We start from the raw sequence: 15,693 nt of genomic DNA, 5'->3' as shown, positions 1-15,693 counted from the left end.
AGAAGTGAAGTGACTCGCCCAAGGTCACACAGCTGACAAGTGGCAGAGCCGGGAGTCGAACCCATAACCTCTGACTCCGAAGCTCCGAAGCCCAGGCTCTTTCCACTGAGCCACGCTGCTTCCCCTTAACTTCTCTGTACCTCAATTACCTCATCTGTAAAATGGGGATGAAGTGTGGGAGCCTGATGTGGGACAGGGACGGTGTCCAGTCCCATTACCTTGTATCTCCCGGTGCCTAGCATATAGTAGACGCTTAACAAATACCACAGTTATTATTATTGTTATTATTATTATTAGCCCAGTGCCTAGGACAGTGCTCGGCAGGTAATAAGCGCTTAACAAATACCATAATCATTATCATTATGGGCTAGCAGGAGCGCTGAGCGGTTTACAGGTAGTATAAGCTACACAGTAAACTCCTTGTGGTCAGGGATCATGTCTACTAACTGTATTGTACTCTCCCAAGTGCTGGCATAGACGATAGAGCACGAGCCTGGGAGTCAGGAGGTCATGGGTTCTAATCCCTGCTCTGCTACTTGTCTGCTATCTGACCTTGGGCAAATCATTTCCCTTACTTCTCTGGGCCTCAGTTACCTCATCTGTAAAATGGGGACTGAGACTGTGAGCCCCATGTGGGACAGGGACTGTGTCCAACCCAATTTGCTCGTATCCACCCAAGCGTTTAGTACAGTGCCCGGCGCATAGTAAGCGCTTAACAAATACCACAGTTATTACGAGAAGCAGCGAGGCTTAGTGAAAAGAGCCCGGGCTTGGGAGTCAGAGGTCGTGGGTTCTGATCCCGGCTCCGTCGCATGTCCGACGTGTGACCTCGGGCAAGTCACTTAACTTCTCTGTGTCTCAGTTACCTCATCTGTAAAATGGGGATGAAGACTGTGAACCCCATGTGGGACAAACTGATGACCTTGTATCTACCGCAGCGCTTAGAACAGTGCTTGGCACATAGTAAGTGCTTAACAAATACCAACATTATCATTAGTAGTGTTAGTATAATAGTAATAGTAAGGTGCTCTACATACTCAGTAAGCACCCACTAAATAGCTCTCATTGATTAATTTTGTCTTTCGCCACCATCATTAGAACCCAAATTAGAACCCAAGCCCTCTGACTCCTAAGCCTGTGCTCTTTCCACTAGGCTATGCTGTGCCTGATGCGAACTTGTGGCCCCAAACTCTCATGGCTCCCCTCTCTTCCCTTTTGTTTTTCTTTAATGGTATTTGTTAAGCGCCTACTATGTGTCAGACACTCTACTATGTTCTGGGGTCTATACAAGCTAATCAGGTGCACAGTCCCTATCCCACATGAGGCTCACAATCTTAATCTTCATTTTACAGGGGAGGCAACTGAGGCCCAGAGAGGTTTAGTGACTTGCCCGAAGTCACACAGCAGGGAGTAGTGAGCCAGTTCCCAACCTGGCCTCCACAAAGCAATGCAGGGAAATCTGAGGTGGCAGACACAGAAAGGTGGTGAGTTTTCTGAAAGGAAGCTTGGAGAAATCCAGGGGTAATAATAATTAACAATTATGACACTTTAAAAAAAGTCCTTTAGAGGAGGTCAGTGGTCCCAGTTTCCCTCCCTCGCCCTCCATTGTCAAGACAAGAAAATGAAGATCTTCCCACCTGCTCCATTTGATCATATTTATTGAGGACTTACTATGCAGAGCACTGTACTAAGCACTTGGGACAATACACTAAAACAATAAACAGACACATTCCCTGCCCACAACAAGCTTTCAGCCTAAAGACGAGCTTACAGTCTAGAGGCAAATGGTATTCGGCTACAGACCATCACACCAGGATAAGCTTCCCACCGGAGGTGTCAGGTGGTGTTGGGGGAGGCTGATCAGGTTGGAGGCAGACCCCCCCCCCCAGAGTCCCATTATTAAGGGTGGGCTCTAAACCATGTCTGACTCAGCCCCTGCCTGTGGGCTTTGGGGGCAGACCTATTGACCACAGCAAGACAGTGATTTCCCCTTCAAAATGAAGTCTCCGATGCATCCTCAGAGCCTCCTGAGGCTGTCCCCTGAGGTCTGCACTCGCCCCCTGAGACCTGTACCTGCGCCCTGAGTTCCTCACTTCAGAGTCTCCTGAAGCGGCACCCTGAGATATTCACTTCAGAGTCTCCTGGGGCTGTGCCCTAAGATCTGCACCTGCACCATGAGGTCTTCAACTCAGAGTCTCCTGAGGCTGCACCCTTTGGGGGGGGCTTAGTCAGGGAAGGCCTCCTGGAGGAGATGTGCCTTCGCTAAGGCTTTGAAGCGGCGGAGAGTGATTGTCTTTTGGATTAGAGGAGGGAGGGCCTTCCAGGACAGAAGCAGGACACGGGCGGCGGAGAGGTCGACAGCGAGATAGGTGAGATGGAGGTACAGTGAGAAGGTTAGCATCAGAGGAGTGAAGTGGGCAGGCTGGGCTATAGTAGGAGAGTAGAGAGGTGAGGGAGGAGGGGGCAAGGTGACTGAGTGCTTTGAAGCCAAAGGTGAGGAGTTTCCAGCGGATGGGCAACCACTGGAATTTTTTGAGGAGTGGAGTGACATGTCCTGAACAGTTCTGTACAATAATGATCCAGGCAGCAGAATGAAGTATGGACTGGAGTGGGGAGAGAGAGGAGACTGGGAGATCAGCAAGGAGGCTGATGCAGTAATCCGGGCAGGATAGGGTGAGTGATCGTATTAACGTCACAGCAGGTTGAATGGAGAGGAAAGGGCAGATTTTACCTATGTTGTGAACGTGGGACCAGTAGAATTTAGCGCTGGATTGAATATGTGTGAGAGAGAGGAGTCAAGGATAACCATCTAGACTGTAAGCTCGTTGTGGGCAGAGTATGTGTCTGTTTATTGTTGTATTGTACTCTCCCAAGCGCTTAGTACAGTGTTCTGCGCACAGTAAGTGCTCAATAAAATTTGATTGAATGAATTGAATCAATGAGTGAATGAAGCTGCACTTCACTTCAGATCCTACTTAGGCTGATTGAAGGAGCCAAAGTCCTTCTCAACCAGGCGCCCCAAAGACTTCAGCAGCAAGGATACTCAGGAGAATGATGGAGGGAGAATTTTTTCTCCTCTGACCTCTCCTGGAAAAAAAAGAATAGGAAGCAACGTGACCTAGTGGAAAGAGTGGTCTAGGAGCCAGAGGGCCTGCGTTCTAATCCCCACTCCATCGCTTGTCTGCTGTGTGACTGTTGGCAAGTCACTTAACTTCTCTGCAAAATGGGGATTAAGGTTATGAGTCCTACATGGGACAGGGTCAGTGTCCAACCTGAATATCTTTTACCTACCTCAGCATTTAGTGCATTGTCCTGGCATATAGTACAGTGCTCTGCACATAGTAAGCGCTCAATAAATACTATTGAATGAATATAGTAAATACTTAACAAATATCATTTTTTTAAAAATTCACCGTAGGATCCAAGCTCCCTGCTGGCAGAACTCTGCTCCTTCTGGGGTTCACTTCAGACTATGAGGCAGGTTAACAAGACCAGTCACTATTTGTCTTTCATCAATCAATTAATCAGTAATATTTATTGAGCACTCACTTTGCGTAAAGCACTATATTAAGTGCTTGGAAGGGTACCACAGAGTTAGTAAGCATGATCCCTGCTCTCGAGGAGCTAACAGTCTTTAGGGGAAGACAGACGCTAAAATAAATTACAGATAGAAGGATGTAATAGAGTAGAAAAATATATACATAAATGCTACTCGGGTGTGAATAGTCAAGTGCTTAGGGGTTGCAGGAGTTCTGAAGTTGTGGGGGTGGATATAGAGGGGGGAGATGAGCGATTAATCAGAGAGGGCCTCCTGGAAGAGATGAGGCTTTGAAGATGCGGAGGGGTAGGGGGGAGCTGCAGGATATGAAGGAGTGAGCTCCAGGCATGTTGGAGGGAGTGGGTAAGAGATTAGTGATGGAAGAGATGAGAAAGAAGCACAGTGAATTATATAGATTGGAGAAGAAAGAAACTTGTAAGGTGGGGTATGATGGGAGAATATAGGGGATAAGTAGGATGGAATGATTTAAAGCGATGGCCAAGAGTTTTTACTGGATGCTGGAGAAGAATGAGCAACCGCTATTTCATGAAACGATGATTAAAGGAAGAAAGTGGGCAAGTCAGACCCCCAGGGACATATGCTGTTTGGAGCTGGCTGGTCCACAACTCCCAAGAGGGCCCGGTCTTCAGGGTTTATGATCTACAAGAAGGGACAGAGAATCCAAAATTGGGAACGGGTGAGGCCTTCAGAGACAACATATCTTGTATTGTCCCTTCCAGATTAGGACTCAGATATTTGGATTTTACAGTCAAAGGACTTTTAGGGGTCCTGAATTATCTGGAGAATTTGCTGGTGTAGATGTGACCTTTGAGGAGGGATACATGAGGTTAAAAATTTGCTTCTGAGTCACTAAAGTCTCTCTTCTGGCTGCTGTGCCCCTTGAGCCAAAGCCCAATCAAGGGGGAGTCAGCAACCGGCAACCATCCGTCCAGGGCAGGTTAGGTGGGAATCCAAAATCTTGACCCAGACGGATTTCTCCCTCGAAGCCTTTGGAGGGTAGAAGATGTTGGAGAAAATTCAGGTGAGCAAGGCGACCCCAAACAGTTAAAATCTTCCAACCCAGGATTACTGCGGTGGTTACCGAAAGCCTAAGTGTTCCCTTTCATCTTATTGGCTATTAGAGAGATCATCGAGGAGATAAGTGCATTTTAAGTAGGCAAATTGAACAGGGTCTACTTTCACCACTAACTCGAGACTGGAGGGTGAGAATAAACACAGTAACGAAGGGCATCGTCAGACTAAATTGATTCTATTATAGCAATTGATTCAATCTGAATGGTCATTAATTTGATTTATATGGCTGTTTGGGATTCTTTGCTTCTAAATTTGTCATCAGTTCACTTGATATTGATTGAAAGACAATAGCCCTAGAAATGAAGCCCAGTGCCCTCCCCCAACGTACACACACAGGCCAACCTCAACTTCTCAGAAGCCCTTGGGAGATTCTGCCACAAGCCATCAGGTAATCAGGTCCCTTGGGTGGAGGTTGGCAGAGTTTCTGGTTGAATTACCTCGCTTTGTTTGGATCGTGGATGGAAGCTGACTGTAAAGGAAGACTCCAGTGTGAGGCCCAGCAGTCAGAGGTGGAGACCTGGAAACAGCCACCTGGACCCAGCATCATCAGTGCCATCGTCATCATCATCATCAACCATGGCATTTGTTTAGTGTTTTGTGCCAACTAGTGGGCTAAGCGCTGAGGCAGGTACAATGCAAAGGGATTGGACCCGGTCCCTGAATCCATACGGGTCATGCTGGGGCTCACGGTCTAAGGAGGAGGAAGAAGAGGTACCTTTTCCCATTTTTATAGGTTAGGAAACTGAGGCAGAGAGAAGACACCCAGCAAGCAAGTGACAGAGCTGGGATTAGAACCCAGATCTCCTGACTCCCTGGCCTTTGTTCTTTCTCCCCCTCCTGGGGCCTCAGAGGCTGAATAGTGGAGGCAAGGTGAGAGGAGGAGCACCAGCCACCAGGCATGATGTTTCCATCCCAAACGCGGGAAATAGGTGCAGTAAAACAGCGGGGCCTAGTGGAAAGAGCACAGGCCTGGGAATCAGAGGATCTGGGTTCTAATACCAGCTTCACCACTTGTCTGCTGTGTGACCTCAAACAAGTTACTAAACTTCTCTGGACCTCTGTTCCCATCTATGAAATGAGGATTTAATCCTACTTCCTTCTGTTTGGACTGTGAGCCCCATGCGAAACAGGGACTGTATTCAATCTGATAAACTTGTTTCTACCCCAGCACTTTGAACAACGTTTCACAAATAGTAAGCATGGTGAGAAGAAATATAGCCTAACGTAAAGAGCAAAGACCTGGGAGTCAGAGGACCTGTGCTCTAATTCCAGCTCTGCTATGTACCTTCTGTGTGACCGTGGGCAAGTCATTTATCTTCTCTGTGCCTCAGTAAACTCATCTATAAAATGGGGATTCAATCCTATTCCCTTCTACTTAGATTATGAGCCTCAAGTGGGAAAGGGATTGTGTCCAACCTGATTAACTTATATCTACCCTAGTGCTTAGAACAGTGTCTGGCACATTATAATAATAATAATATGATGATGATGATAATAAATACCCAAAAAAGAGGTCACGAAGGCCTCTGGATCTGTCAGTTCCTCTCTCCTGAACTGACGATAAAGACCAAAGCATAAATCATTTATTTTTATTAATGTCTGTTTCCCCCTCTAGACTATAAGCTTGTCGTGGGCAGGGAATATGTCTGCTAACTCTGTTGTACTGTCCTCTCCCAAGTGCTTTGTACAGTGCTCTACCTATAGTAAGCGCTCAATAAATACCAATGATAATGATGACGATCCAGCACCTGGGTTCCTCAAACTTTGTCCCTGGGGCTCCAGCCAAGATGGGCCATGCCAGAGGGGCGGGCACAGCTGGGGCTACTGACCATCCAAGATGGATCCACTCTTCTCCGAGCCCTAAAGTGGACATCTCGCCCAACCAGGGCCAGCTGTGCGGCCTGGGAGGGGGCGGCGGCTGGCCCTTTGACATCTGACAGTCCAGATGTTCTGTTTCACAAAAGCGCGCGGCTCCGCTCCCCGCTTCTGCCCTCTCCTGTCTCCCTACCCCCCGTTGTTTCTTCAGTCAGATGAAGACCCTCCCGCCCCTCCCCACAAGCCCTCCAATGTTTTCCTCCCCTAAAGCCATGAGCTCTGATTGAAGAGGTGCCAGCTCCCAGCTGCGGCTTTTCAGACTCAGGGTGCTAGAAGAATAGGGAGGAAAATGAGGGTGAGATTCAAGTGGCCTGCCGGGAGGCCCTTGAGTCTCTCCAGTCTCTATAGCCCAATCAGGGAGGCAGGGAATCAAATCAGTCACCTGAGCCTCTTTTCTTCTCGCCCTCCTTTTCCTCTAGGGAGAGCTCCTGTTCCTTCCCCCTCTCCCATTTTCTCTTCCAAAGGACCTGCCCCCAGTGCAGGGCATGGGGCCCTGTGTCTCTGGCTCTCTCGCTCTGTCTCTCTCTTTCCCTCGACATCACTTTCTTGCTTCTGAGTTCATAACCTCTAGACTGTAAGCTTGTCGTGAGCAGGGAGCATGTCTTTCCAACCCTGTTGAAGTGTTAAATTGTACTCTCCCGAGCCCTTAGTACAATGCCCTGCACACAGTAAGTGCTCAATAAATACAATCGATTGATAACCTCCTCCACTTCATCTTTTAGCCAGATCCCCACCCTGCTGACCCAAGTGTGTGTGCCCACCCTCCATCCTCCCCAACTCTAATTCCACTCCCCTTTGGTCAACTGTGTCCACCCCATCACCCTCCACATGGAGGCCAAGCTCCTCAATCTCTGATCCACTCTCCACTTGCCTATAGTCTGCTCTCTCCCCATTCTCCCCAGTTCCTTTCAAGGTCTCTTTGTCCAGAATATCCACCAGCCCCCAACCCCTCCCTCCCACCCCATATCTCTCAGTGGAGGTGAGATGACCGGGGAAGTTTCCTTCCCATTCTAATGACAACCGGTGTGCCCCCTTCCCTCACACCTTGGAAACCAGGGCTTGACCAGATTCCCGCTGTTGGCTCTGTTGTGGCATCGTCCCTCTGTTGTTAATAATAATAGTGGTATTTGTTAAGCATTTTACACTGTGCCAGGCACTCGGCTAAGCTCTGGGGTGGATACCAGTAGTTAGGTTGGACACGGTCCCTGTCCCACATTGAACTCACATTCTCAATTCCAACTTTACAGATGAGGAAACTGAACCCCAGAGAAGTGAAGTAACTTGCCCAAGGCCACACAGAGACAAGTGACAGAGCCAAGATTAGAACCTACAACCTGCTGATTCCCAGACCTCTGCTGCTTCCCACTACGCCATGCTGCTTCCGGGAAGCAGCATGGAAGTTGTCTGGACGGGTCATCTCGACATTTGCACATCCTTCTGTGGTTTGTCCTTGGCCCCGCTTACCTCCTGCTGCCATGACCTCACCCCCGCTGGGGATGGGCACAAGCAGAGGAGCAGCTAATAGAACTGCAGACCCTCTGGTCCAAAATGGGATGTTGCTGACAAGGGGACAGCGGACCGTATATGCTATGTAGTAGGGGGGATGTATAAAGGGCCTACACTCTATATTATAGAAAACATATTTGTGTAATATGTAATGTGCACCACGGAGGTATATTATGGACACCTTATCAGTGAATGTATCTATATACTCTATACTGTAATGTATACCACACAGTGTGTATTGCAGCCATATAGTATATCCTGTGAGTTTGTCTGCCCCGCCTACTCCTTCATTTTTTCTGCTCCTTGGGGTGACCTGGGTCTCCCTTAGGACTTCACCCAAGGCCATGAACATGGGGCTTATCAGAGAAGGACCAGAAGAAAGAGGAGAAGGAGGAAGAAAAGGAGGAAGAAGAAGAGAAGGAGGAGGAAGAGGTGAAGGAGGAAGAGGAGGAAAAAGAATCTGTTTCCCAATGTCCCTGGAGTTTATCATCTCCCTCATTTTGCAGATGGGGAGAGTGAGGTAGAGAAAACAGACAGAACTTGCCCCATACGACGCCCCATGCTGCGATTCAGCAAAAGAACTATGTCGTCATCCCCTGATTTCTGCTCCTGAACACTGAGCACCAACTGGCAGGGTGTGCCAGCCTCCCCACCCCCGTGGCCCCTCTTTCACCCGGACCCCTGGCCTTCCCACCCTCCTGAGCCCCCGGTCCACTCACCCCCCCCACCCAAGCAGATGGCTCCTTGGGGACAGCTCAGCCCAGGTGGGTGGGCCACTCTGAGGAAACAAGGCGGGCAGGCAGGCAGGCAGGACGTGGCACTCTGGGGCGCAGAGCCCCGCTTGCACGCTTTATGGCTGACATTAGCTTTTATGGGCGTATAAAATTCCAGGCTCTAGTGGCTTTATTGCTGCTGTTCTGGCATTCAGCGGCTGTTTCCCCACTCTCCAGCACTGCTCTCCACCCGGCCCAAACCTCTCCACTTTGCAGGCTCCTCATTTTATGGGGGCTTTAATACCCGGGGTGGGGGTGGGCGTGGGGGCAGGGGCTGAAGCTGGAAGCGGGTGGCACCACTGCTGGCTGGCTCTCTGACTTTGGAAGGAGATGAGCAACCGAAGGCCGTCCAGCCTCAACAGTCCTTCACCTAGAGGATTTTCTGCCTGTTCCGCTGGATGAGAAAGAGAGAAGCCCTAGAGAAGGAGGCAGGCTCCATCCAGGGGGCTAGAAATGAAGCCATCGAGGCCAAGGTGGGCTGGAGTCTGGCAGTGTCCTAGGACCCATGCTGGGCCCTTTGGGTTTGTGAGGGAGGAGAAAGGGATACTCCTGACCCAGGCCAAAAGGCGGGTGGGCAGGAACTGAGACCCTTTTGAGCTACTCCCAAGATGCCAGGCCTGGAGTCTCCTTCCAGTTCTTTCGATCCCAGCTGGAATGCCACCGCTTCCAACGGGAAGCCTTCCTTGATGAACGGCACCTGCACTGGTCCCCCTCCAGGCTGTCCCATGTTCCTCATCCATATGTTATCTGTCCTGCTTGGGTAACTCTGCCTCCTCCTCCCCCTCCTACTTCTCCTTTTCTTTCTCCTCCCCTCCCTCCCTCTTCTCCTCCTCTGTCTCCCTCCTCTCCCCTCCTCCTCCTCCTCTTCTCCCTCCCCTCCTCCTCCTGCTCCTCCTCCTCCTTCTGTTTCTCCTCCTGCTATTCCTCTTACTCCTCCTCTTCTCCCTTCTCTTCCTTCTCCTCCTCTTCTCCCTCCCCTCCCCTCCTCCTCCTGCTCCTCCTCCTCCTTCTGTTTCTCCTCCTGCTATTCCTCTTACTCCTCCTCTTCTCCCTTCTCTTCCTTCTCCCCCTCTTCTCCCTTCCCCTACCTTCCTCCTCCTTCTCCTCCATCAAGTTGTAAGCCTGACAGAGGTGGGACCACGTCTGTCTGGAGTCCGTGAATGATGTTTGGGCTGAGAGAAGCGCCTGCCCCATGGAGATGGCAGAGGGGTGTGTGTGTGAGCCCCAGAGCCCTGGGCTGGCTGACCTCCGCACCCTCTGCTGTGGGGAGATGGGTGGTGACCCCTGCTGATGGCACTTTGCCAGAAACAATGGGATTTGACTTTGCCCCCCGGCCTGTGTGGCTCAGAAACCCCTTTCTAGCTGGAAGCACACACCCCCACCTCTATAACCTGCCACAGGGCATTAGGATCCTGAGTCAGACCGGTGTCCTGAGGAGCTCCTGGGCCAGTGCCAGGAGGTCACAGGGGAAGTAGTGAAGGAGAAACAATTCTTCCTCCTATCAGGAAAATCAGCCTCCAGTTTTACATGCGCCAATAATAATAATAACGTTGGAATTTGTTCAGCGCTTACTATGTGCCAAGCACTGTTCTAAGCACTAGGGTAGATACAAGGTAATTAGGTTGTCCCACGTGGGGCTCACAGTCTTCATCCCCATTTTACAGATGAGGTAACGGAGGACAGAGAAGTTAAGTGACTGGCCCAAGGTCACAGAGCTGACAAGTGGCGGAGACAGGATTAGAACCCATGACCGCCGACTCCCAAGCCTGTATGTCAAGGCTTGGGATGGGCGGAGAGAGGAAGAAGAGGGAGCTGGGAGCCCGGGCTGAGGGCTGAGGTTCACACAGAGGCTGCCCTAGCTCAGAACTGCCCAGGAAGATGCAGAGTTGTAAAGAAGGAGAGAGGCTGGGGATGGTAAGGGGCATCCAACAAAAATCCGTGGAAAGAACAGTGCTTGGCACATAGTAAGCGCTTAACAAATGCCATCATTATTATTAAAAGGCAAGGGAGAGAAAGGAGTCCTGAGAGGGGAGCAGGGCTGGAACTCTGAGGGAGGGTTGGTTCAACGGAGGGCGGAAGGAAAGGGAGGGAGCAGGGGAGGGAGGGAGAGAGAGAGAATAAAAGAGGGAAGGAGGAAGAGAGAGAGAGGGAAAGAGTAAGGGAAGAACGGAGGTAGGAAAGGAGGAACAGGGCAAGAAAGATAACGACAGTTGGTGGTTGGTTGGTTGGTTGGTTGGTTGGTTGGTTGGTTGAAGGAAGCTTAGAGAGCCCAGCTCAGCCTTCAGCCTTGGTCACCTTCACTTTCACCTCATCACTGCCTCGATCTAGGGAAAGTTAATAATCCGCCTACAGGCCAACTGCTCAGCTCTTTTCACACCCGCCACTGTAAAATTCACCTGCCTCGCTGCTTACACAGGTAATAGACTCCAAACCAAATAATTATTGGCCTATTTAGCTCACTATCCACTGTTGGAATGAATGTCCTTTTACAGGGCTAGTAGACTGAGTTGGGTCTCAGTGAACCTGGAGGGCAGGGAACCCGTCTTCCACCCCGCCAAACCCACCACCGTGCAAACATGCTAAATCCGGCTTCTGGATGCATTGAAGAGAGGAGGAAGTTTCAGGACTGCCCTTTCTGGCCTTCTCTCTAGAGTCCCTCCACCATGTTCTAGAGACCTAGGGGGCTGCAGGGCCCTCATGCCCTCTCCCAGTATTTCTTAGGGCTGGCTAACAGACCTGAGGTTTGTGCTTCTCAAATTCCCACCACAATGGAGGCGGCATACGCGGGCTGACACCGTTCACAGATCAACAGCCTCCATTACAAACAAGAATTCCCGAGAAGTCAGTAGCCTTAGGCCACGAGCCCCATGCAGGACAGGCACTGTGTCAGACCTGCTTAACTGAATCTAACCCGGCGCTTAGAACAGTGCTGAACACACAGTAAGCACTTAACAAATACTATTTTTAAAAATGCACGACAGTTCCACCGCAACAGGGCACCATTTGCACCTTTGCACCGCAATACGAGGGCATTATGGCACAGGGCACCAGGACACCTTTGTACCACAACATCAGGGCGTCATTTCATGGCAAGAGCCTGGGTTTGGGAGTCCGCGGTCATGGGTTCGAATTCCGACTCTGCCGCCTGTCAGCTGTGTGACTTTGGGCAAGTCACTTCACTTCTCTGTGCCTCAGTGATCTCATCTGTAAAATGGGGATGAAGACTGCGAGCCCGACGTGGGACAACCTGATGACCTTGTATCTACCCCAGTGCTTAGATCAGTGCTTGGCGCACAGTAAGCGCTTAACAATTACCAACGTTATTATTATTTCGCCACTGCACCATAGCACCATCATGCCATGGCCTAGTGGATAGAGCACACCACCTTGGGCAAGTCACTTCACTTCTCTAAGACTCAGTTCCCTCACCTATAAAATGGGGATTGAGGCTGTGAGCGCCATGTGAGACAGGGACTATGTCCAACTTGGTTTATTTGAAATGACCCCAGCGCTTAGTACAGTGCCTGGCACATAGTAAGTGCTGAACAGATACCACAGATATTATCATTATTATTATCATCATCATTTATTATTATTCACCAATGCACTACAGTGGGCTCACCCCTCTCCCCCAAATCCTAATTCTCACTCTCCTTTTGGGCCCACTCGGTCTGGTAAAGTTGGAAATCAGTTAGCTAAAAGCAAAGACTTCACCATCCGTTCCGAGGCCTCAGTCCTTCCTTCGCCCCCTCTCACCTCATAATTCCGCTCTCTCCGACTCGGAAGCAGAAGAGAAAGCGGAGGAAACAGAGAACCATTTCACCTGAGCCTCCTTCACATGAGAGATTCCCAGAGCCTAAGATCCAGGCTCCCGTTTTGGCAAAGTTTTTATTTTTGTAGTATGGGGTTACAGCAGGGTTTATTGTAAACACGTTCTGTTTACTCTCTGCATTCTGCAATCCCAAATCCTCCCGTTCATGCAAAAAGAGTCACATCAGTACCGGGAGACATTTATCTGCGGTTACCCACATCTGCGGAGTCAGAGTCCTACTACAGAAACTCCTTGAGTTGGCATAATAGATCCACGCCTGCCCGGCCGAGGGCCTTCCATTGCCAGGTCTCAGAAGCCTTTCCGGAGCCTGGATGTGGGAAGGAAGGTGAGACGGACGGGTAGGAAGGCAAGGAGACTCGATCTGACGGTTATCCTTCCGGAAGATGGCGAAGGGTCAGACCAAATAAGGAAGAAGGCAAACATCAACACCGGTGGTCACTGATGTTTTCTGGAGGATCCCAGAGGGCTTGGACCACAAGGAATGGTAAATTCTCGTCCTTAGTTGTTCCCACCCTGGTCAGTTTTTCACTGGGTTGGATGCACTGGGCCATTTATTCCCCCTCTGTTCCTAAGCAGCGGGAAGCAGCGGGGCCTACTGGAAAGAGCACCAGCCTGGGAGTCAGAGGACCTGGGTTCTAATCCCGGGTCCGCCACTTGTCTGCTGGGTGACCTCGAGCAAGTCGCTTAACTTCTCTGTGCCTCAGTTACCTTATCTGTAAAATGGGGATTGAGACCGAGCCCTACGTCCAACCCGATGATCTTTTATCTATGCCAGCACTTAGTACGTTGCGTGACACATAAGGAGTGCTTAATAAATACTATTATAATTATGATTATTATTCTTATAACCTCAGCTCCCTTCCCCGGAGCAGAGAGGTCCCCATACAAGACACAGAACTAAGTGGTTGGTTTCAGCCCATCGTCACTGAGGGGATAAAGTATCTATCCCCTGGGGCAGCGGAAAAGCATCTAGGGACTAAATATGCTACACTGCCTTTGTGAAGGAAGCCAAGAACTGTTCATACCATTTGTGAAGGAGGCCAAGTTCATACCATTTGTAAAGGGAGCCAAAAATGGTTCAGACCCTTTTTGGAAGGGACTAGGGTGAAGAGAGGCGGGGACAGAATTGGGTAGGAAGATGGGGAGGGTCAGGTTAAACCATGTTGTAGCAGTGAGAAGGCAAGGTGTGGGTCAGAGGGTTGGGAAAGGAAGGAGGAAGGCTTAGAGGTGGTTAAAGAGTGAGAAAGGTTGGAGGAAGAATAGAGAATAGAGAAGCAGAGTGGCCTCGTGGATTGAGCTCGGGCCCGGGAGTCAGAAAGACCTGGGTTCTGTTTCCGGCTCTGCCGCTCGTCTTCTGCGTGACCTTAGGCAAGTCGCTTAATTTCCCTGTGCCTCAGTTAGCTCATCTGTAAAATGGAGATTAAGACCGTGAGCCACATGTGGGACAGGGACTGTGTCCAACCTGATTAGCCGGGATCTAATTAGCAGTCCTGATTAGCAGAGCTAGTAATAGCGGCTGGCACATGGTAAGCGCTTAACAAATGCGCTCAGAGAAGCAGCGTGGCATAGTGGGAAGAGCACGGTCCCGGGAGTCAGAGGTCTTGGGCTCTAATCCCTGCTCTGCCACTTGTCGGCTGTGTGACTGTGGGCAAGTCACTTCACTTCTCTGGGCCTCAGTGACCTCATCTGTAAAATGGGGATGAAGACTGGGAGCCCCACGTGGGACGACCTGATTACCTTGTATCTCCCCCAGCGCTTAGGACAGTGCTTGGCACATGGTAAGCGCTTAACAAATACCATCATTATTATTTGTCTTGTCTTATGCTGACGTGACGTCTCCGACCATAGCGACGCCATGGACACATCTCTCCCGGAATGCCCCAACTCCATCAGCGGGCGTTCTGGTAGTGGATCCCGAGTTTTCTTGGTGAAAATACAGAAGTGGTTTACCATGGCCTCCTTCCGCGCGGTAAATTTGAGTATCCACCCTCGACTCTCTCCCGTGCCGCTGCTGCCCAGCACAGGTGAGTTCTGACTTGTAGCAGATTGCCTTCCACTCCCTAGCCACTGACCACGCTAGGAATGGGATGGGTAGGCCTCTGCTCGACTTTCCCTCCCAAAATCGAGACTGGTAGGATACTGGAAACTCTCCAGGTGCGACCCTGAGAGGGGTCATTATGAGGAGAAGCAGTGTGGCTCAGTGGCAAGAGCCCGGGCTCGGGAGTCAGAGGACGTGGGTTCTAATCCCAGCTCTGCCACTTGCCCGCTGTGTTACCCTGGCCAATCCTCTTAACTCCTCTGTGCCTCAGTGACCTCATCTGTAAAATGGGGATGAAGACTCTGAGCCCCACGTGGGACAACCTGATGACCTTTTATCTCCCCCTGTGCTTAGAACAGTGCTTGGCACATAGTAAGCGCTTAGCAAATGCCATTCATTCGTTCAATCGTATTTATTGAGTGCTTACCGTGTGCAGGGCACCGTACTAAGCGCTTGGAATGTATAATTCGTCAACAGAGACGATCCCTGCCTAACATCATCATTATTATTATGGTTATTAAGTACCACCGAAAAAAGTGGGAAAAGGATGGATTATTAAGTACCACCGAAAAAAGTGGGAAAAGGACAATAATAATAACAATAATGTTGGTATTTGTTAAGCACTTACTATGTACAGAGCACTGTTCTAAGCGCTGGGGGAGATACAAGGTAATCAGATCGTCCCACGTGGGGCTCCCAGTCTTCATTCCCATTTTACAGATGAGGTCACCGAGGCACAGAGAAGTGAAGCGACTTGCCCACAGTCACACACCTGACAAGGGGGCAGAGCTGAGAAGCAGCCTGGCTCAGTGGAAAGAGCCCGGGCCGGGGAGTCAGAGGTCATGGGTTCGAATCCCGGCTCTGCCCCTTCTCAGCTGTGTGGCAGTGGGCAAGTCACTTCACTTCTCTGGGCCTCAGTTCCCTCATCTGTAAAAGGGGGATGAAGACTGGGAGCCTCACGTGGGACAACCTCATTCCCCTGTATCTCCCCCAGCGCTTAGAACAGTGCTCAGCACGTAGTAAGCGCTTAACAAAT

General features: G+C 50.2%; 1 non-coding gene across 1 annotated transcript; it reads right to left on the bottom strand.

Moving 5' to 3' along the window:
- Positions 1-14,653: 14,653 nt before the first annotated feature.
- LOC114815258 lies at positions 14,654-14,791 on the bottom strand. The gene has a single exon (XR_003763023.1). It is a non-coding gene; the product is annotated as a small nucleolar RNA SNORA7 (small nucleolar RNA).
- Positions 14,792-15,693: the final 902 nt, after the last annotated feature.

The sequence above is a fragment of the Ornithorhynchus anatinus genome, chromosome 11 (genome assembly GCF_004115215.2).
Source record: "Ornithorhynchus anatinus isolate Pmale09 chromosome 11, mOrnAna1.pri.v4, whole genome shotgun sequence".
Classification (NCBI taxonomy): domain Eukaryota; kingdom Metazoa; phylum Chordata; class Mammalia; order Monotremata; family Ornithorhynchidae; genus Ornithorhynchus; species Ornithorhynchus anatinus.
The sequence above is the reverse complement of the archived record's forward strand: the minus strand, read 5'-3'. Positions and strand labels throughout refer to the sequence as shown.